Source organism: Antechinus flavipes, chromosome 5, assembly GCF_016432865.1.
Source record: "Antechinus flavipes isolate AdamAnt ecotype Samford, QLD, Australia chromosome 5, AdamAnt_v2, whole genome shotgun sequence".
In the NCBI taxonomy this organism is placed as follows: Eukaryota; Metazoa; Chordata; class Mammalia; order Dasyuromorphia; family Dasyuridae; genus Antechinus; species Antechinus flavipes.
In genome coordinates, this window is record NC_067402.1 from 497,501 (window position 1) to 521,231 (window position 23,731).

Genomic DNA, 23,731 nt, shown 5'->3' on the forward strand with positions numbered 1-23,731 from the left:
TTCAGAGCTAAGATTTTCTGTAGTAGAAACTCACAAGCCAAAAATAATAAGTGATAGTCCTGATAACTTCACTTGAAAATATATCTGTAATACATGAGAAAATCCACATTGGAGAGAAATCTTATGAGCAGAATCAAAATGGAAAAGTTTTCACAGAAAGTTGGGCTCTTACTGGACATAAGAAAATCCACATACCTCTTGAATGTAACCAATATGGAAAGACAGACTTTCAAATATAAAAATAGCTTTTTTCCACATCAGAAAATCCATGCTGGAGAGAAACCTTATAAATGTAATCAATGTGGAAAGGCTTTTACATAAAAGGAATTTCTTACTGGACACCAGAGAATCCACACTGGAGAAAAACCTTATGATTGTATACAGTGTGGAAAGGTTTTTACAAAAAGGAAATCTCATATGGGACATAAGAGAATCTACACTGGAGAAAAACCTTATATTCATAAGGTTTCTTATATTCTTATGAATATAACCAATGAGAAAATCTTCTAGTCATAAAGGAACTCTTATTATACATCAGAGAAACCACACTGGAGAGAAATTTTATAAATGTAACCAATGTGGAAAGACTTTTACAAAAAAGACATCTCTTACCGGACATCAGAGAATCCATACAGGAGAGAAACCTTATAAATGTAACCAATGTGGAAAGACTTTTACAAAAAAGGAATCTCTCAATGTACATCAGAGAAACTACACTGGAGAGAAACCTTATGAATGTAACCGATGTGGAAAGGCTTTTACAGAAAGTGGAGGTCTTAACAGACATCAGAGAATCCATACAGAAGAGAAACCTTATAAATGTAACCAATGTGGAAAGACTTTTACAAAAAAGGAATCTCTTACTGGACACCACAGAATCCACACTGGAGAGAATCTCTTTATATCAAAGAAAACACCCTGGGGAGAAACCTTATGAACGTAACCAGTGTGGAAAGGCTTTTATAGGAAGTGGAGGTTCTAAAGACATCAGTGAATTCACATTGGAGAGAAACTTTATAAATGTAATGAACATGGAAAGACTTTTTCAAAAAAGGAATCTCTTACTGGACACCAGAGAATCTACACTGGAGAGAAACCTTATGAATGTAACCAATGTGGAAAGGCTTTTAGTCATAAAGGAACTCTTACTATACATTAGAGAAAACACACTGGAAAATAATCTTGTAAATGTAACCAACATAGAAATGCTTTTATATAAAAAATAGGATTGGTTCTTGCCAGATCTATGAAGAATGGTAAAAGCATTAAAATAAAGAAGAAAATGACTTAGATAGAGAATATTGGGACAAGACATGTTAGTGCTGATGCCTTCCATACTTGGATGGTTTCACGAAGTCTTTAGGGTATGATTGGCAACATTTCGAGAGGCACCAAGATATGGGAAATTCTAAACCGAGATATTTGTGGATTCAGGAAACTAGTTCATTCCTAAATGAACAGCTCTGTGCAATGGTGAAATAGATTTGCCATATTTATTCAGTCAGAAAATATTTTATTCAGATGAATTTTTCAAGATGCTTTTAAGAATAAAAGATTTCAACTCTGTGTTTTCAGCTTACATCCATAAATTTGACAATGATGACCCCAAAATCTCAAAATTGTGTTGGTGAAGAATTAGAGGGAAAGTAATACAATGTATGTAGTTATGGATTGGTCCAGCTGTCCTGAAAAGTCATTAAGTATTACAATTTATTAAAAGGTGATCAAATGTCCATATTTTGTGACTACTTTGAGATCCTACTTCAAAGTATAAACTCTAACGAAGTAAGGCAAAGAAATGTTTCAGCTACAATAAAATATTCATTGAAGTGGATTTTTTTCTTTTGCTTTCTTTTTCTTACAGCACAAAAATACATATTATAGATTATGTAATTATATATGTGTGTATTATATATAATATAATTACCTTATAGATGCATGTATATCTATGTATTCTGTGTGACAATGGCCTATGACTCACCTAAGTTCACCACAGAGGATCCATCCAATATGATGGAGTCACCAGAGAGAGCAAGAATGGGAAACAAAAAGTGAGAAAGAAAGAGAGATCGAGAGATACAGACAAACAGAGCCAGAGATGCTTAATATAATGTAAGCAAGAAAGAGAGAGAGAGGTAGCAGGACAGAGACAGAGAGATTTCCACTTCTCCATGGGTGAATTAATTAAATGTAGGTTTTGGAAATATAATTTACCTGCTCTTAGCAATTGCTAACACGGAAGAGAAACATTCATGCATTTTTTGATATTTACCACAATCCATAGTCACTTATCTTCAACCAGAAGGGAGAAACCTATGGTTTTCTTTTTCTTTGCTTGTTTTTTTTTTTTTTTTTTTTAAGATTGTGTTTTGGTATGCCAATGACAAACCAAGAAAACCATGTCAAAAATTCAACACACCAATGGCACCCCAGGAAAAACATGTCAACTGTTAGAATCCTAGTGGTAACTCAATGGAATTGATACAATGCTTATTGGTTCACACATTAGAGCAAATCCTTACAAGGTGTTAAATCACTAATATTGATAGAAACAATGCTTAAGTTAACACCTTTGAGAGTTCACACATTAGCTCACACATTAGTTCACATATTTGGGAGATTTCAGGGTTCAGTATGAGATATCCAAATTCACACCTCCCATAATCCCACTCTCAGAGGAGGAGTCAATCTTTGAATTTACACCTCTAAAAGAGCATAAAAAGAGCTTCAGTCAGTCAGTTCAGAAGATTGCTAGGAGTCAGAGTTGAGCTAGAGGCAGAAGCTGGAAGAGCAAAAAGACAAGCTGCAAGAGCTCTTGGAACCAAGCAGAGAGAAAGGCCTCTAAGAAAGCTAACCGGGGCCAAGGAAAGAGATAAGACTTGGAAGGAGAAAATAAACATTTGGATTTTATCAGCTGGCAGCATTTGGAGTGATTATTACTTGGAACTGAAACAAAGGCTGCCTCCAGAAAACCTCCCCAAGAAACCTGCTCCCAGAGAACCATTATATATATATATATATTTTTTTCTTTTTCTTTTATTTTTATTTTTATTTTATAATAACTTTTTATTGACAGAACCCATGCCACGATAATTTTTTTTTTACAACATTATCCCTTGCACTTGCTTCTGTTCCAATTTTTTCCCCTCCCTCCCTCCACCCCCTCCCCTAGATGGCAAGCAGTCCTATATATGTCAAATATGTTGCAGTATATCCTAGATACAATATATGTTTGCAGAACCGAGTAGTTCTCTTGTTGCACAGGGAGAATTGGATTTAGAAGGTAAAAATAACCTGGGAAGAAAAACAAAAATGCAAATAGTTTACATTCATCTCCCAATGTTCTTTCTTTGGGTGTAGCTGCTTCTGTCCATCATTTATCAATTGAAATGGAGTTAGGTCTCTTTGTCAAAGAAATCCACTTCCATCAGAATACATCCTCATACAGTATTGTTGTTGAAGTGTAAAATGATCTCCTGAGAACCATTATATATTATAAAAAAGAAGAGAACACCACAGTCAACCATTTGTCACTCCAAGAAACCCATATCCAAATTGCAACATGCAAATGAGACACCAAGAAAACCACATCAAAAATTCAACATACCAAATGCCAGTACTCTCCTAAAGTCTCTACAAAACTTTCATTTGGAGGTGTTTGCTTCTGCCTTTGAATTGAAAAGCAACTTTTCATTTTTCCTGCATGATCTCTCTTGGATTCTACATATTTAAATTCATGGCATCACACCTAGGAATTGGCAGGTTCCAGGAATGCTTTTCCCATTCCTCACACTTTTTTTCTATCCAGTTTCCCATCTCCCTCCTCATTATTTTACACAGTGTTCTCATAGTAACATGTCCATCAATTTCTGTGACTCAGTTGATGATTAACCAATGATTTAAGGTTAGATTAAAAAGAGATGAGTGCTCTGGACCCACACTTAACATCATACACCAAGATAAGGTCAAAATGGGTCCATAATTTAGGCATGAAGAACAAAATTATAAATAAATTAGAGGAACATAGGACAGTTTACCTCTCAGACTTGTGGAGGAGGAAGGAATTTGTGACCAAAGATGAACTAAAGATCATTATTGATCACAAAATAGAAAATTTTGATTATATCAAATTAAAAAAGCCTTTGTACAAACAAAACTAATGCAAACAAGATTAGAAGGGAAACAACAAACTGGGAAAACATTTTCACAGTTAAAGGTTCTGATAAAGGCCTCATTTTCAAAATATATAGAGAATTGATTCTAATTTATAAGAAATCAAACCATTCTCCAATCAATAAATGATCAAAGGATATGAACAGACTATTTTCAGATGATGAAATTGAAAGTATTTCCACTCATATAAAAGAGTATTCCAAATCACTATTGATCAGAGAAATGCAAATTAAGATAACTCTGAGATACCACTGCACACCTATCAGATTGGCTAAGATGACAGGAAAAAATAATGATGAATGTTGGAGGGGATGCGAGAAAACTGGGACACTGATGTATTGTTGGTGGAATTGTGAATGAATCCAACCATTCTGAAGAGCAATCTGGAATTATGCCCAAAAAGTTATCAAACTGTGCATACCCTTTGATCCAGCAGTGCTACTTCTTGGGCTTATATCCCAAAGAGATACTAAAAAAGGGAAAGGGACCTGTATGTGCCAAAATGTTTGTGGCAGCCCTGTTTGTAGTGGCCAGAAACTGGAAAATGAATGGATGCCCATCAATTGGAGAATGGTTGGATAAATTGTGGCATATGGATGTCATGGAATATTATTGTTTTGTAAGAAATGACCAGCAGGATGAATACAGAGAGGCTTGGAGAGACTTACATGAACTGATGCTGAGTGAAATGAACAGAATCAGGAGATCATTATACACTTCAACAACTATACTGTATGAGGATGTATTCTGATGGAAGTGGATTTCTTCGACAAAGAGCAGATCTAACTCAGTTTCAAATGATTAATGATGGACAGAAGCAGCTACACCCAAAGAAAGAACACTGGGAAATGAATGTAAACTGTTTGCATTTTTGTTTTCCTTCCTGGGTTATTTTTATCTTCTGAATCCAATTCTTATTGTGCAACAAGAGAACTGTTCGGTTCTGCACACATATATTGTATCTAGGATACACTGTGACATATTTAACATGTATAGGCCTGCTTGTCATCTGAGGGAGGAGGTGAAGGGAGAGAGAGGAAAAGTCAGGACACAAGTGAGTGCAATGGGATAATATATATACTTTAACATGTTTAACATGTATAAAATTGCCTGCCATCTAGGGGAGGGAGTGGAGGGAAAGAAGGGAAAAGTTAGAATAGACGTGTTTGCAAGGGTCAATGTAGAAAAATTATCCATGCATATGTTCTGTCAATAAAAAAACTATAATTTTAAAAAGAGAGATGAATGCTAAAAATAAGAAAGAGTAAAGAACAGTGAGAGTCTGAAAGAAAGAGCCAAAAAGATAGACTAGTAGAGAATATGAGAGAATCCTAGAGAGATCAATCCTTAGTGAGATAGAGAGGTAGAGACAGAAACTCGAAGTGGCGGGAAGCCAGAGAATGAGGGAATGAGAAAGAGGGGAAAAAAGAGCAATTCAGAGAAACAGACAGATAGAAACAAAAACATCCAGGGAGAGCAAGCAAGAAAGATCCAGAATGAGAGAAAGGAAGATAAAATGCCAGAGAGAAAGAACCAGACAGTGAGAGTGAAAAGGAGAAACTAAAAGAGTCAGCCGGATATAAACAGAAAAAAAAAAAAAAGGAACAGAGTAAGAAGGAAAGAGACAGAGAGAGAGAAAGAAATAAAGTAAAAAAAAAAGTGAGGAAAAAAAGATACAGAGTGAGAAAGAAATAAAAGTAGAGAGAGACAAAGAGTGGGGGAGTGGAAGAAAAAGAGAAAGTGCAACATAGCAACTCAGAGTCAAAGAAAGAGCCAGAGCAAGCCAGATAGAGAAGGAGAGAGTGAATGTGCCAGAGGGAGAGAGAGAGACAGCCAAAGAGAGTGAGAGAGACAAAGAGAGATATCAATAACATGAGTGGAAGCCAGAGAAAAAGAGAGAAATAGTGGCACAGCATCTATAATGTGGTCTTTAGTATAAGTATTGAATGAATCAATTCAACAGGCGAGTGAACTAAAATGAAATATTTAAAAGGTGAATTGTTCCATTATTTGATAAATGGACTTTACCAAGACTTGAAAAAAGACTTTGAAAAAGTCTTTCAAAGCTGTTAATATTCATAAAAATACATGGGAAATGAGAGCAACAGAGAGACAGAGTCAAAGATAGCAAGGCAGAATGAGTCAGAGAAGGAGAGAAAGTGTCAGAGGAAGAGAGAGAGCCAGAGAGTGAAAAAACAACAAAGGGCCAGAGTAAAAAAGAAAAAGAAATTCAGAGAGAGAGGGAGGGAGGGAGAGAAAAAATGTGATAATGTGTAAGAAAGATAGAGAAAGCAGGCCAGAGAGAATCAGAGAGTCGATGAGAGAAAGAGAATGAAACAGAGAGAGGCAGAGAAAATGAGCTAGAGTAAACCAGTGTGAGAGGGAGAGAGTGAATGTAATAGTGGGAGAGAGGAAAAAAAGAGCCAGAGACAGAAGAAGAAAAAGAAACCAACAGACAGAAACAGAAAGAGGGGAGGCAGAATGAGAGAGATTTAGATGAAGATCCACTCAGAGATAAAGAGAGAAACAGAGACGAAGACAAAGAGTCGGAGAGAGCAAGCCAGAGCTGGAAAAAAAAAAAGAGAAAGAGAGAGCCAGATAGTGAGACTGAGAATGAATAGGAGAAAAAGAAACAGAGGGCCAGAGAAACAGAAAGAGGAGACAGTGACAGAGACAGAGACAAACCAAAGAGAATCAGGTATTGAAAAAGAGTGAAATAGATAGAAACAGAGGCAGAGAGAGAACTTTTAATTTACTTCTCCATGAGTGAATCAGTTAAATGTAGAGTTTGGCTATTTAAATTAGCTCTTCTTACAGATTACTACCATTGAAGGGAGACACTGACTCTTTTGGATATTTAGCAGAATCCACGGGCACTTTTCTTAAACTCGAAGAGGGAACCTGGGAGATTTTGTTTGTTTGTTTGTTCCCTTGTTTGCTTTATAAATTTGAGTTTGGGCATCACAAATTATGGCAGAGACAACTTATTGTTGATGTGAGGGATTCTGTGAGAGAGAGGAAGAAAGAGAAAAAGAGAAAAAAAAAAGTCCAAGAGAAAAAGATAGGCAGAAACAGAGAAGGGAAGCCAGAGAGTGAGAGAAAGAAAGAAACAGAGTGAGAAAAAGAGAGATTGAGACTGACAAAAACCAAAACAGAGATAGATAAATCCAGAGTGAGAGAGGAGGACTGAAACAAAGTATCAGAGGGAAAAAGAGAGATCCAGAAAGTAGAAGAGAGAAAGAGAGACAGACAGAGACAGAGGGAGACACACAGAGAAAGACACAGAGACAGAGAACAAGAAAAAAAGAAACAGGGGATCAGAGAGAGAAAGGAATAGAGTCAGAAAGAAAGTGATAGGCAAAGATTATCAGAGAGTGAGAGTGAAAAAGATAGGAAGAAACAGAGTCATAGAAATAACGATAGAGAAATAGAAAGGGTCTGAGAAAAAGAAAGAAAGAGTCTGACAAACAGACAGAAAGTGTGAGAGATACTACAGGGAGCCAAATAGTGGGGGGAAAAAAAAAAAGGATGCGAAAGAGGCAGAAAGAAATAAACAGAGAGGAAAAGAGAGACACAGAGACAGTCAAATGAACAGATGAAGAATGGCAGTGAGAAAGAAAAGGTGTTTCCAAGGGACAGAGTGAAACAGAGACAGTCACAGTTAGCACAAGACTTAGCCAGAGAGAAAAAATTGTCAGAAAGACACACAAGTGAGAGAGTGAAAAAGAGAGAAGCAGTGAGAGTGAGAGAAAGAGAAGAGAGAGAAATGGGGTCAGAGAGAGAAAAGAAACAGAGAGAGAGCAAACAAAAATAGAGTGAAAGTGAGAAAAAGACAGCCAGAAATAGAGAGAAAGTTGGGGAGGAGTGAGAGACAGAGAGGCACAAAGAGAAGTGTAAGGGTCCTTTAAATAAGCCAGCATAGTACAAAAGGAGGTTTGAGTGACCCGGAAGTAATTTTCTGTGGCTAGGGACTGCCCCATGGGCAGGACTCTTGTCATATCGAGATAGTTTAGTAATGGGAGATGGCTCCCTCTCCGATTGGCTGTGTGTGTGTGACCTCACACCCTTCTTAAGCCTACCACAGAAGGAGGTCAATCTCTTTATCCTGCCGTAGCTGAGCCAAACTGGTGGATCACCAAGAGAGGTAAGGAGCTTGATAGTGAACATGTGGGTCTCTCGCAGACCAGGTGTTCATCTGGGAGTTCACAGGTCAGGGCATTATCTGAGCAAGAATAATAAAGACTTTAAGTTTGTACATGACTGTTCTTGAGCGCGCTATCGCTTATTAAACTACGATTCAAGAAATCGTAGCCAGAGACCTCTGAAGGCTTCAGAGGAGACAAACCAGGTAAAATTAGTTGACACTGCAAAGGTCAGTAGCCAGAGGTTCTCTGACGCTCTGGGAATTAGGAGAAACTGGCAATGTAAAATACTAATTAACGCTAAGGCATTTGCAAATTAAGTGACTGCTCAGCGGGTTGTCATAATCGGTATTTTACAGAGAAGTAAGCCTAAAATAACCTGAGAATGAAGGAGAGACTGAAAAAAAAAAAAAAAAAGAAATGGAGAAAGAGAAGAAAGAGTGAGAGACAGAGCTGAGCAGAGAGTGAAAAATAAAGTGAGAAAGAGAAAGAAAAAGAGTTAGCGAGACAGAGCGAAACAGTAAAAAAGGAAAAAGTGAATCAATGAAAGAAAAGGAAGCAGAAGGAGACAGATTTAGAAAAAGTTAAAGGGAAGGAGTAAAAACCTCAGAAAGAGACATGCTGAAAGACTGAAACTGTGAGGGAGGCACACAGAAAGAGGTTTTGGAAAGAGGGAGTAAAGAGGAGAGGAGAGAGAGAGAGAATTTCATTCAGCATTGCTAATCTCATTACATTATCCTTCTCTCTAAACCCAGGCCTTTCCTGAACTTTCTTATGTTTGTCACAGTAATACACACACTCATACACAAATTGTTCTGTAATATACACCACTAGACTTCTCATCACCCAAGTTTGAAATCTGAAGTGTTCATTTGGATATCTCACCTTTACATAACCCACATATATGAGCTGCTGCTAAATCTTAGCATTTCTAACTCTATTATATGTCTTTTAAAAAGATATTGCATTTTTAATTTATGGAATAAAACAAGCATTTTTATATAGCCCTATAATAATAAAGCTGACTGCATGTGAAACTGTAGTCTATGATATACAGCTTCCTATTCCTTTTAAATATATCATAAAATTCTAATGGAAATTTCATTTCCACTTCCTCACCCACACTAGTGATGCCTACCATTAAACACCACTACTTGTGTACATATACACACGCATACACACACACACACACACACACACACAGAGACATGCACAATATTTTCTTGCTTCTGCTCATTTTACTCTATTATTTCACACAAGTATTTCCATATTTTTTTTCCTGAGATCACTGAGCTCATCATTTCTTATAGTACAGTAGGATTCCTTCAGCACCATGTATCACAACTTGTTCAGCCAATCCCCAATGAATGGGCAGCCCTGCAGCTTTCCAGTACTTTCCCATCACTACAAACACTTTAGAAGGTATTTTGCCTCAATCCTCTTCTCTCTTTTCGCAGAGCTACTACCTTGTTCAGGCCCTTACAAACTCGTAATTCTTCTGAATTTTAAGAGTCATTTTCTGTGACACTTTTTGACCTTCTTTGGGCTTTTCCTGCCAAAGATACTGGAGTGGATTGGCCATTTCTTCCTCTGATTCATTTTACAATCGAGGAAGCTAAGGCAAACAGGGTTAAATGACTTGCCCAGGGTCACACAGCTAGTAAGTGTGTGTGTGTAGGGCCAGATATGAGCTCAGAAATAGGAGTCTTCCTGCTCAAAGTGTCTCTACTGTGCCACCCAGCTGCCCTAGGATTCCACAAATCTTTACTGATTGAGAAACATTCAGAAACATGGTCTGATATTAGTTTTTTATTCACTGACCCATCTCTTAAGATCATTAGATGACCCTCAACACTCTCAACAATTTGGACATTTCCTTATCTATTTAAGAAGAAGGCTTCTTTCTTTCTTTTTTTTTTATCAGTAGAAAGAATTTTTTTCTTTTTTTTTATATATTTTATTTTATTTAATAATAATTTTATGTTGACAGAATCCATGCCAGGATAATTTTTTTACAACATTATCCCTTGCACTTGCTTCTGTTCCGATTTTTTCCCTCTCTCCCCCCACCCCCTCCCCTAGATGGCAAGCAGTCCTATATATGTTAGATATGTTGCAGTATATCCTAGATACAATACATGTTTGCAGAACCGAACTGTTCTCTTGTTGCACAGGGAGAATTGGATTCAGAAGGTAAAAATTACCTGGGAAGAAAAACAAAAATGCAAATAGTTCACATTCATTTCCCAGTGTTCTTTCTTTGGATGTAGCTGCTTCTGTCCATCATTGATCGATTGAAACTGAGTTAGGTCTCTTTGTCAAAGAAATCCACTTCCATCAGAATACATCCTCATACAGTATTGTTGTCAAAGTGTATAATGATCTCCTGATTCTGCTCATTTCACTTAGCATCAGTTCATGCAAGTCTTGCCAGTCCTCTCTGTATTCATCCTGCTGGTCATTCCTTACAGAGCAATAATATTCCATAACATTCATATACCACAATTTACCCAACCATTCTCCAATTGAGGGGCATCCATTCATTTTCCAGTTTCTGGCCACTACAAACAGGGCTGCCACAAACATTTTGGCACATACAGGTCCTTTTCCCTTCTCTAGTATCTCTTTGGGGTATAAGCCCCGTAGTAACACTGCTGGATCAAAGAGTATGCACAGTTTGATAACTTTTTGGGCATAATTCCAGATTGCTCTCCAGAATAGTTGGATTCGTTAACAACTCCACCAACAATGCATCAGTGTCCCCGTTTTCCCGCATCCCCTCCAACATTCATCATTATCTTTTTCTGTCATCTTAGCCAATCTGACAGGTGTGTAGTGGTATCTCAGAGTTGCCTTAATTTGCATTTCTCTGATCAATAATGATTTGGAACACGCTTTCATATGAGTGGTAATAGTTTCAATTTCATCATCTGAAAATTGTCTGTTCATATCCTTTGACCATTTATCAATTGGAGAATGGCTTGATTGAAGAAGGCTTATTTCAAACACTAGAAAGAGGGACACAAAGTACTTTGTACAAATGTCTTTGTAATCTAACTGTTACAGCTCTCCCCATATTGCCACTTACACTGGGAACGCCAGTGCTGCTGAGGTAATCAGCTCTTCTGCTTTGAAAAAACTCTCCCTTAAAATCTTAGATCAGGACAAGTTATGGTGCAGAGAATGTCCAGGAACATGACTATTACTGGGAGTCAAAGAATCAGGACTGGGTCCTCCTGAAGGCAGACTCTCCCCTCTTCAAGCTTGCCAAATGACATTTTGAATGTCAGACCTGACCATATTTTGCTCCTTGAGGTCAGGAAATGAGCTTTGTAATTGCTCTATAGCAATAGAACCCACTTTCCTCTTACTTCCTTTTTAACTTTGAAAAACTCTCTGGGATCAAAAACTTCCAGTTGTCTCTATCTGTTCCTGTCTCTTTGTGTGTCTCTATTTCCAGCTCTTTCCTCCCTCCCTCTCCGACACCTTCCACACCTTCATTAAAAGGATTTTTTTTTCTTTTGCACCTCTGAACCCTCCCAGCATATCTTGGCATTTACTGGCGAGACTTCTTTCTTAAAGACAAGACTTTAGTTCAGGATCTAGATATAAAGAATGATACTATAAACAAATTAGAAGAACACAGGTGAATAAGAAATGCCTTCTTATTAGTAAGTTCATTTCAAACCATTTCAAGAACGTGACTCTCTCCATGGGAACCTAGCCTTTCTTTAACCCTATGAGACCGGGAACATGCCACATGTGTTTGGCTTCACTTCCACAATCCCAGGAACTAGCCACTCCATAGGACACAATGGATGTCAGGGAGGGTTGGCCCCCTCCCTGACATCTATATTAATCAAATCATATCTTGGAAGCCCATCTGGCATTTCCTTCTCCTATACATAGCTTTCTATATGTAAGCAAGTTGGCTCTGTGCCTACTTTGTTTACAAGCACTATAAATTCAGTCCAGTTTTAATTAGAGTTGGAACCTCACCCACCTGGGATCTCTCCCTGTTCGGAACTCAAAGGCTGTTCATTCGAGGTTTCCCAGCCTGCTGCAACTTAATAATTGCAACTTAGGAACTGCAGCTTAAGAATTGCAACTTAGAGACCATGCTCCTTTGGATGGGTGATGCTTTCTTGGATTTCTATTTTAATCATATTTCTTCTTTTTCTTTGTCTTTTATGTATTATTTACTGTATTGGTTGTTATTGTAGGCAATCTATTCTGTGTATTGTATAATTAAATTTTACTTTCGCTTAAACTGAGTCAGAAAGTGTCATTTATAGGAGCAAATCCAAACCTTTCCTAAATTAACATAACAACAGGATAGTTTACCTGTCAGATTTGTTGAGGAGGAAGGAATTTGTGTCCAAAGAAGAACTAGGAATTTTTATTGATCATAAAATAGATAATTTTGATTATATTAAGTTAAAAAGTTTTTGTACAAACAAAACTAATGCAGACAAGATTAGAAAGGAATCAATAAAGTAGGAAAACAGTTTTACATCTAAAGGATCTGATAAAGGCCTCATTTCTAAAATATAGAGAGAATTGACTTTTATTTGTAATAGTTGAAGGCATTCTCCAATCGATAAAGGGTCAAAGGATATGAACAGACAACTTTCAGATGAAGAAATTGAAACTATTTGTAGCCACAGGAAAAGGTGCTCAAAATCACTATTAATCAGAGAAATGCTAATTAAGACCAATCTGAGATACCACTACACACTTGTCAGATTGGCTAAGATGACAGGAAAAGATAATGACAAAGGTTGGAGGGGATGTGGGAAAAGTGGGATGGTGATACATTCTTGGTGGAACTGTGAACAGATCCAATCCTTCTGGAGAGCAGTTTGGAATTATGATCAAAGAGAATTAGGGAAAGAAAATCCTGAGTTTAAAAAAAAAATTACTGTGCACAGTGATAATACAACTAGCTATTATTGCTTCAATTAGAATGGTCCTCCACCTAATCAGACCTTCCCTAGTCAATCGATAAGCATTTATTTAGTGCCTGTTTTGTTCCAGGCACTAAAGGGGCTGCACGGAGTTCCAGAGGGAGAAACATGCCCATAGATCCCCATCTTCTGATTCATAAGAGATCTAATCAATATATAAAGTTTAACTCACATTTTACTCAGAGGTGGTATATAACAATGGAATCAGTGCTGATCTTTCCCACCTTAAAGATTTCTTTGAGATATAATCCCAGTAGAAACACTGCTGGGTCAAAGAGTATACACAGCCTGATAACTTTTTGAGCATAGTTCCAAATTGCTCTCCAGAATCTTTGGATCCATTCACGGATGCACCAACAATGTATCAACGTCCCAATTTTCCCACATCTCCTCCAACATTCATCATTATCTTTTCCTATACCTTGATCAATCTGAGAGCTGTGTAACAGTATCTTAAAGTTGCCTTAATTTGCATTTCTCTGATCAATAGTGATTTGGAGCACCTTTTCACATGACTAGAAATAATTCCAATTTCTTTATCTGAAAATTGTCTGTTGGTATCATTTGACCATTCATCAGATGAAGAATGGCTTAAATTCTTATAAATTTGAGTTAATTCTCTATATATTTTAGAAATGAGTGTACCTTACTGGGCTTATATCCCAAAGTGATCTTAGAGGAGGGAAAGAGATCTACATGTGCAAAAATGTTTGTGACAGCCCTATTTGTAGTGGCAAGAAATTGGAAACTGAATGGATGCCCATCAGTGGGAGAATGGCTGAATAAGTTATGGCATATGAATATTATGTGTTATTATTGTTCTGTAAGAAACAACCAACAGGATGATGTTAGAGAAGCCTGGGGAGACTTACATGAACTGATGCTGAGTTAAATGAATGAGCAGAACTAGGAGATCACTGTACACAACAGCAACAAGATTCTGATGGATATGGTCTCTTCAACATGACATGATTCAAACCAGTTCCAATTGTTCAGTAATGAAGAAATTCATCTATACCCAGAGAGAAGACTGTGGGAATTGAGTGTGGGCCACAACATAGCACTTTTATGCTTTTTGTTGTTTGCTTGCATTTTCATTTGCTTCTTTCTCTCTTTTTTGTCTTTTAGTGGTTTGATTTGATTTTTCTTGTGTGGCACAATAATTATATATATATATATATATACATATATATATATATATATATATATATATATATATATATATATATATATATTATATATATATATATATATATATATATATATATATATATATATATGCATATATTGGATTTAACATATTTTTACCATGTTTAACATATATTGGACTGCTGGTCATGTAGGGGAAATTGAAACACAAGGTTTTGCAAGAATTGCCTGCGGGATCCTTCTTTTCTACCTAGAGGCAAAGAGTATGGTGACATGGAAAGGTCATTAGATTTTGAGTCAGAGGACATGGGTAGAAATCTTGGCTCTGTGCCTCTCTGGATTGGGGGGAGTAATTGCAATTAACTGGCTCTTGTTGCATTTAGGTGAGGGTTAAGGTGTCCTCTAGTTCTAAATCCTTTGATCCTGTGGATCTGAGAAGCCAAAGAGGAATTTGAAGGTAAACCCTCAAAGCCACTTCCTGCTGGGTCCTCAGCTTCAGATTTGGGCTCATACTTCAGATGAGCTCACTTAGTCTTCTGGATGTGATTGGCACTTGGGAGAGGCAGCAAGATGTGGGAAATTGTAAACCTAGGTCTTTGTTCAATTAGCAAACTTGCATGTCTTTCCTAAATAAGCAGCTCTTTCTGTGCAACTAATGAAACAGGTTCCTTGCCATATTTATTCAGGCAGCAAATATTTTTATTAAAATGCTATCATTGATGAAATATTTCAATTCTGAAGCTACAGCTTACATCCATGAGATTGACAGTGATGAACGGAAAAGATGAATTATTGTTAGGAAGCTAGAGAATCAGAGGCACAGTAATATACAATGTCTGTAGCTATGAATTGGTCCAACTTTTCTGAAAACCCAGTTGCTATTAGGATTTACTAAAAAGTGATCAAATGTGCCTCAGAGACCCCAGTGCAATGCATAAACTCAAAGAAACTGAGGGAGAGAAAGGTAGATGCAAAAGAGAAACAAAATAGAGGCTCTTCAGTTGAATTTTGTCTAATAAATTGTGGTACATGAACATGTTGGACTGCATGAAAGCCATCCTCATCCACTTAAATCCGATGGGTTTCAGGCCATCACAGCAGTTTCATGTGATTCAAATGCCAGTAGATTCAGTCATTTCTGTGGTGACAAAGAGGCTAGAATCGTTTGTGGGTCTCCTCTCCAGCTCATTTTACAGATGAGGAAACAGGCAAACAGGCTTGAGTGACTTGGCCAGGCTGACACACCTCATAAGTGTCTGAGGCAGGATTTAAACCTCTGAAGTGGAGTATTCCTGATTCCAAAGCCAGGGCTCTGGGCACTGTGGTGCCCCCAGAAGTGCTTAGTCTCACCTGAAAGGAGGCTGTCAGTTTACAGAACTTTTGTTGTTGCTATTACTGAGTCATTCAGTCAAGTCCAACTCTTTGGAGAGTTGGGAAAGTCGTCATCCAGTTAAACCTTATTGTCTTCAGGTGCTCACAGCAGTTTCAACTGATTTCTCCGGTCATCCTGTCAACTGCCAGGTGATTGTATCAAATCTGCCCACTTTGAATCAAGGCCAGGGCCTGCAGAGACTGATATGGGAAATATTCCTATCTTTGATTCCCAACCCTCCCCCCTCCCCCTAATTAACGTAATTACCCTTTTACTCACAAATCCTGGTCCTTTTGAATTCCAATAGAAGATCCGGACCTGTCCCAGCCCCATCCGGATCTGAGCCAACTTTGGGGCTACACCCAAAAGCCCCTCAAGTTAGGTCTCTTATTATAAAAGGGCCACGCTGGGAACCCCTCTTTGCAGAGATTCCAACATGCTAGCCATGTGAGGATCTTCTGTCCACTGGACCCTCTGTCCGGTGCCCTCCTTATCTCTACCTTCACCTATTTCCTTAACTCCCAAACCCAATAATAAATCTCTTTTATCAATCTAACTCTCTGGCCAATAAAAGCTTATCCTTGCGCCGAATCCAGGGGAGTTCCAGGGGAGCTCTGTTTGACTCCCTGTACCCCAAACCTGCCACTAGACCTCAACTAAACCCTAATTTCATTTAGGTACCCCACATCTAGACCTCAATAAGACTAAAAGTGCTCAAAGGTAGAATTGCCATACAAACTTTTCCACATTCAGTGTTATAATTTTTACCATCAAGAGTCAATCTATCAGTTAATATATATAAACTCATATTACATATTAAAAACACACATTTAAAACATACATCTAAACCCCATTACCATGGATATTGAGAGGTCTCTCTGAAATGGACAAAGGACTGGCCTCGCCTCCACTCCCTTAGTCTTAGGGCCAGAAAAAGGTCTGCTCAGCTAGATTAGGGGACTTCTTTTGCACTTCAAAGTGCCAGATCAACAATGCTCCCAAGGATATCTGTTCCATGAGGGTGGTCACCTAACCCTGATCCCTATCTATGTTAAAACATCTGCCATTGTATCTTTCCGTAAAAGTCGAGTCACTGTTTGATGTCAAAGGTGCCAGCAAGGGTAAACAAGAATGCTTATAAGGCTGCCCCTATTTCAGTTGGGCAAGGAACCACGCCAGAATCCTACTGGAGGTCCGTCCTGGCCGTGCACATCATCTAGGCCAGTTACAAATAAATTATTTCTAAATTATGAATTACTATGGCCGTCTTGAATTTTATCGCCTGGGCTATTTCATCTCTTAGAATGGGACAACATTCTTTTAGCAGGGCAGTCTTTCTGCTCAGGAAGAGGAGGTGAGGGTGGGAGCAAAGGAGGAGCTCTCAGAGATGACCAGGCAGGGAAGTGACAACCCAGGTGGAGTGTGAGCCTGGGGTAGAGTTTGGTGGTCTGGGAGGAGTTTTGTATGTATGTTGGGAGGAAGAGGGAGTGAAGGTGGAGAGAGTGGGGCAGAGATCGTGGGAGACATGGTGGGAATCCTTAAATCCTGCCCGTGGATGTGATTGGATGAAAGGGTTTTTTGGGGAGTGGGCAGGAAGGAGCCTTCTGGGACTAGCAAATCCCTGTCAGACTGGGTTGGCAGGAAGCAGGAAGTCTCAGAGCTGAGATTCGTCTGTTCCAGCCATCTCAGATCTTTTTTCCCTTCCAGCTACGATCACTCTGTCATCTGGAAGCCAGCCCAGTGCTTGCAGCTCCCAGGTAGGTCTGAGTCAACATCCCTTGTATTTTCTGACTTCTGTTCATTGCTCTTGCCACTGGGTCTCATTCTCCTCTTCTGACCTATGGTGAGTGTCCTTCAGGACACTCCCTTTCTACCAAACTTTCCTCTTGATGAGCTCCTCACTCTTAAATCTTTTCCAGACTCCCAACCTTTTGCACAACTTACTGGCCCACCCTGCCTGGATTTGCCTTTCAGACTTCAGACTTTGTCCGTAGGAATCCAGGAACGCAGATTGTGGGCTTCTGTCTTGTGAATCTCCCCGACTAGTGAATCTCTAAGAGTCTTTAGTGGGCTTGTCCTTTAGTGGGCTCCTCCTTATATGCTCTCTTAAATATGTGAACTAATGTGTGAACTCAATACATCAGCATTGTTTCTATCAATTACAGAGACTTAGCACCTTGTTTCAAGTTCTGGCCTATAACACTTCTACACTTCAGTCTTCAGGGGACCAAGGCCTAACCCAAATAAGTACTGGGACAAATGTAGACAACACAATTGGAGGGAAATGGTATGGTTTTATTATGAAGGTCCCAAATAGAGGTCATCCAGACTATGAATACCAAGAGAAGCAGCCCGGGACTAAGATGATAGAGTGAGTAAGATGGACTTTTCTATGCAGAGGTAATTAAGTGAAAGGACTGCCAGGAGCTCTAGGACTTTCTCTTAGTTTTCAAAGAGGCTTAGAATTAAAGTCTCCCTCAGTTAGTTATGACCATGGTTAGTAAGAGATTTAGCTGTTGCTTCATTTGGGGCCCTATAAAGAGTGGGGGCGGTGGTCTCTGAGGTAAAGGCCAGGCACCAAATGGAGGAACTTGAGGAACTTGACAAAATGGAGTCACTCTGGAAACTTTGCTACCTCCATAGGGATCCTGGAGCCAGAGGAAATGTGTCCTGGAAGCCTGAGACCTCTTCCTCGGGTGAGTGCAGTCCATCCATGATCTGACCATCATCAGCAGTCACAACCACTTCCACAGACACAGAAAATGGAGTGTGAAGGTGGCAATCCTTTACCTATGGATCCTTTCTTAATTAGGTGTAACACTGTAGGAACAACACTCCTCTGTTCTGTGTTTTAAACCGACCCATTGGGTCCTTGATAACTTGAGCAACATCTGGAGAATCAGCTCTTTATCAGGGGGTAGGCAGTAGGCCATCCCGAGTTCTCAGGATCACTGCATTGATCAGAATTTTTATACATACAAGTGTACATATCCTATGGATACCTGTACACACACACACACACACACACACACGCACGCACATTTGTATCAATCAAGAGTCCCCTTTTCATTACATCACCTGCTCCCCCTCCATTGACAAAACAAGTAAAAGAAACTCCATTACATGCAATACACCATGAATCTGAAAAATAAAACAGAACACAGTGACGATATCCTACAAAATGCTCCTCAGTCCGGACTAGTCGTCCTCCTTTAAGTGGCAGGCAGCTTGTTTCTTCTCACTGTTCCTCTGGAACCTTGGTGGGTCTTCATTCTCCTCTGGGTTCAGTGCCCTTATTTTCCAGTCTTTTTATGGAATCTCTTTATTCACTCAATCCCCATTCACAGCTAATCCCTCAGATTCCCTATCACCTCCAGAAGATCAGTATGTATTCCTTTACATCCTTTGAGTTTGTTTTTCTTAGGACTAGTTCCGCACTTAGTCCATCTTCCCTGCACTTGCCCCTCCCTGTTTTCTTCTTCCCCCTTTTCACTGGTGAGTAAAATGTATTTCTCTCTTCATCTCTTTGTTGTGTGTATTTGTCCTTCCTTTGACTAGATGAGTGAAGTTCAGACAGCAGATGTCCCCACCCATTCCTTCCTCCTTGTTGGCAGAAATGTCTAATTGCGGACCTCCTTACCTCAGATAACATTTCCCAGTCCTCCTTTCTCTCCATCACCTTAGGGTATTCCTCTTTTCTTTCTAGTCTCTCCTTAAAATCATCAAGACATAACAGAATCCCTCCCATCTTTACTTTAATTCCCTCTCTGAGCCCCAATAGGGCCCAAGGAACACATCATCTCACCATAATTGACTATAACTAATTTGTCCTTTTATTTTGAGTCCCTGAGGCTAGTTCATTCTGGATTGCTTTTTTGATATTTCTTTTCCCTTGTGCTTCAATTTCTAAGCTTTTCTCCATTTACGATTTTTTTTTTTAACCAGAAATGCTTGTAAAGACTTTCACTAAAGGTCCTTTCCTCCCTTATCATTATATTCAGTTTTGTTTCACAGATTCTTTTTGATTGAGAGAGCGTGCTTTGCTTTCTGGCATGTCCTCTTCCAAGTTCTGTGCTTCTTAGCAATGTTGCTGTCAAATTTTGCATGGTTCTAAGGGTGGCTCCTTGGTACCTGAATTGCACTGGATTTTCTTTCTGGGGGTTTTCTCCCTGACCTGGAAGCTCTGCATTCTGACTGTGATGTTTCTGGTTGTTTTCATTCCAGGTTCTCTTTCAGGAAGTGATCTGTGTTTTCTTGGCCAGCAGGAGCTCTATTCACATAAAAGCATAGAGGCCAGCCATGGGAGGGGCAAGCAAGGTGGGAGAGCAAAAGAGGTTGCCCATACTGGGACATTCTGGAACTTTCCTAAGGCTCCTGGGACAGGGGAGGGATCCAGAACATGGTCTCCTGTGATCCTTGACTGTTCTGCCTGGACTTTATCTGAGTAAGGAAAGTTCTTTTGACTCCACAAGGTTCTGGGAAGAGCAGCTGAAAGCACTTTCTGAGGCAAAATTCAGGGCTTGTCTCATGGCAGTGATCTGAGGTTCTTTATTTCTACTTTATCCTCTCTAGAAGATATGGGAGTGGGAGGGGGTGGTAGAGGAAAGAGGGAAGCCACTAGATGGTACAGTGGAGAGAGCACCAGCCCTGAAGTCAGGAGGACCTGAGTTCAAATGTGACCTCAGACACTTATTAACACTTGCTAGCTGTGTCATTTAACCCCAGCTGCCTCACCAAAAGCAAATAATAACAAGTATGTGGGGACTAAAGCTTACAGTCTTGTATCTTGGCTGCTTTTTAATGGCGTTCTCAGGTCTGGTGATAGGGAAGTTTGGTCTTGGTCTCTTCTGGCTGACTTGTTTTCCCTCTGAGAAGCCTTCCCTTTACTGTCGTCCCTTTTAAGCCTCCTGAATTTGCCACAGTATTTGTCCTGGCCTCTTGGCTGCCCTTTGGCCCCCACAAATCTGTAGAGAGTTTGATGTGTGGGCAAGGTCTTAGGAACTCCTGGGTTCTTTTCCATTGAGTCATCACCATGTCTCCTCCTGCTCTTCCTTTTCTAAGAAGCTGCTTGGGTTTTTGGCCTAACAAAGGGGCAGGGCTTGGAGACAGGAGTCCCTCCTCTGAATTTCTTCCTCAGTGTCTCAGACAACAATGGTGCTGATCATGGGGAGGATCTGTTTGCTTCTTGGTTCGCCCATTCTGGCCCATTTCTTCAGGTCAGACTTGAAGATGGAGCTGAGCTCTGCAGCAGTCCTAGAGGGAAGGTCTGGGCTCCTCTTGTTGCTGCTTTCTTGGGGTGCTAAGTGTTATTTTATTACAGCCTCTCGCCCGTGGGCAGCAAGACGGCCTACACCCAAAGTAGTCTGCCCATTCCTCCTGGTCTGAGCTCTGTGTTTGTGACCTGGCTGTGAGGACAGCAGATTACTGCTGGACTCTGTCCCTGCTGGCCCCCAATCAGCTCTGCTGGCTCACTCAGGGCAGAATTGTGGGTTCCCCTTTATTCTGAGATTTCCTCCCTAGTTATTCCATTCCTGGCTGGGCTGGAGTGAAGACTCTTCCTTTCAGCCCAAGCCTGAGACATGGCCCTGCTTCTGCTAACCCTAACTTCCTGGCTTCCTGCCCCAGCCTCTCTCCCCAGAACAGATTCCCTTGACCCTGGTTATGTGACTGGGACCTGGATCAAGGGTGACAAAACATCCTGTTGCAGCTTCCTAATGTGGATCTGAGTCTTGCTGCCCTGTTACACAGGATCTGACTGCAGGAATACTCCCTGTAAGGTGTCTTCCTCACCATGTAATGCCAGAGAAATTGAGCAAGATAAAGATTAGAGAGTATTTAATAATTTATTAAGTGGAGAGATATACTAGGACCAAATGGATCCATGGTTTGATCCCGAGACTGAATGAGACTATTGTCTCTAAGAATCCAGCAAACAATGTGAATTCTCAAAAACATATATACACTTGGCTCAGATTCAGGTGGGTAGACTGAGGCAGGGGTGGAGTCAGGGTGCTGAGATCAGGAAAGGGAGTCTGAGGGGGTGGGGTGAGCCGCTAGAGATGAGATGACATAATCAGGGGGAGGCATCTTCGTAAGAAGATATCTGATATTCTGATGTTCTATCAAGTATTCTGATAAAGAGGGAGGGGAGGTTTTGCAGAGCTGAGAAGCAGGGAAACGTAGGCAGGACTGAGTCAGGATAATTAGGGAAACTGAGTCAGGACAATAGAAGTGTGGCATAACCACCAGACTTTTCCCCAGGGTTTACAAGCTTCCCTTCTGTCCCTTTTCTCTCCCTTCCCCTTCACAGAGCCAAACCTGATGAAGGACTTTGATTTTTCCAAGTTTCCTCATCAAAATCCACTCAGTGACACTGTCTAGATTTCTTAGGAGTCTTTGGAGAGGACTTCACCACATTGCTCCCCCTTCTCCCTCTGCCATCCTGCCTTAGCTAGCCCCAAAAGTGCTATTCGCCATTTTCTTCAGTTTACATAAGATGAAAAAACTGAGACAGGTGTCCAGGAGTTTGCTCACAGTCATACGGCCATTAAGTGTCTTGAGGCTCCTTGGAAACTAAGGTTTTCCCTAAGATCACCTTCCTTGTAAAATTTGAATCAACATGTTAGTATAACAGTAAAGGTTTAAATTATATTGGTGGGGGGTGGGGGTGGGGCAGCTAGGTGGTGCAGTGCAGCGAGAACCAGCCCTGAAGTCAGGAGAACTGAACAAATCTGGCCTCAGACACTTAACACTTCTTAGCTGTGTGAACCTGGGCAAGTCAGTTAACCCTAATGACTTCAGCAAAATTTTTTTTTAAATTATATTTGGTGGTATTTGTTATTTTCATTATGTTGACACAACCTAATCCTGAGCACTGACGATTCTTCTACCTTTTAGATTGTCCTGCATTTCTTTAAGGATTGCTTTGCAATTGAATTTATACAATTCTTTTAATTCCTAGGTACTGTCTGCATATTCTCCATATTTGGATGGGATTTCTCAATTATTCATGTACTTTCCCAGAAATTACCTTAACTTAGGAGGATTCACTGTGTATCCTGCAACTTTCTATAAACTATTAACTATCACATTTAATGTGTGGTTGCAGGTCTGTTTTCCTCTGAGGATTCCATTAGTTGATACCCAGAAATTTGGGGATATTGTTCAATCGTTCTCATTTCCTTTCACAAAGTTATCATTTCTGAGATCCCTGAATCCTTGTTCTCTGATTTAGTCATTAAAATGTCACTGGTAAATCTCCTTTTAGGTTTCTGTCATTTGTTGCTGATGTCTGTAACAATTTCCATTCTTCGTTCATTAGGGGCAACCTTGTTTCACTCCTGATCTTATTGGGCAGAATTTTCTTTAGAATATATCACTGGAATCAGTTCTGCTGAGGAAGAAATTTCCCATCTCCTTCTAGTTCTCAGATCCATCTGCCTCCCAGATAAAACACAAGCTCTCTTCCCGATTCCACAAGAAGATGCATTCCACACAAAACGTTTCTCAGGTTTTTTCCAACTGATCCTATACATTGCTTTTCTCAAAATTCAATGAGACTCTTACTGACCATGGTTGTGAAGCTGACTCTGACACTCAAAAATGTTATGACCTTTGAGCAAATCCCTTCTCTGTGCTTCAGTTTCCTTCTGGAAATTGAAGGGAGTTGGATTCTTGAATTCTGAAGGGACTTCCAGCTCTATATGTCATGATTTTTGTTGGTTTAGGAGTTGGTGACATTCAGAGATGTGGCTGTGGACTTAACCCAGGAGGAGTGGGCCCTCTTGGACAATCCCCAGAAGGAGCTGTACAAGGAGGTCATGTTGGAGAATGCCTGGAACCTGCTCTCTCTAGGTAAGGGCATTTCCTTTGCTGACTCCAAATCTGCAATCAAGGGATGTCTCAGAATGGGGAAAGTGCTGGTCCCC

At 39.8% G+C, this 23,731-nt stretch overlaps 2 long non-coding RNA genes across 2 annotated transcripts in view; both read left to right on the top strand.

The window, feature by feature from the left end:
• Positions 1-23,731, top strand: part of LOC127564356 (uncharacterized) — a 177,595-nt gene that overhangs the window by 144,935 nt on the left and 8,929 nt on the right. The window lies entirely within an intron of this gene.
• On the top strand, positions 17,450-23,652 carry LOC127564355 (uncharacterized). Its single transcript, XR_007954242.1, has 3 exons — positions 17,450-17,560; positions 18,447-18,499; positions 23,531-23,652. It is a non-coding gene; the product is annotated as an uncharacterized LOC127564355 (long non-coding RNA).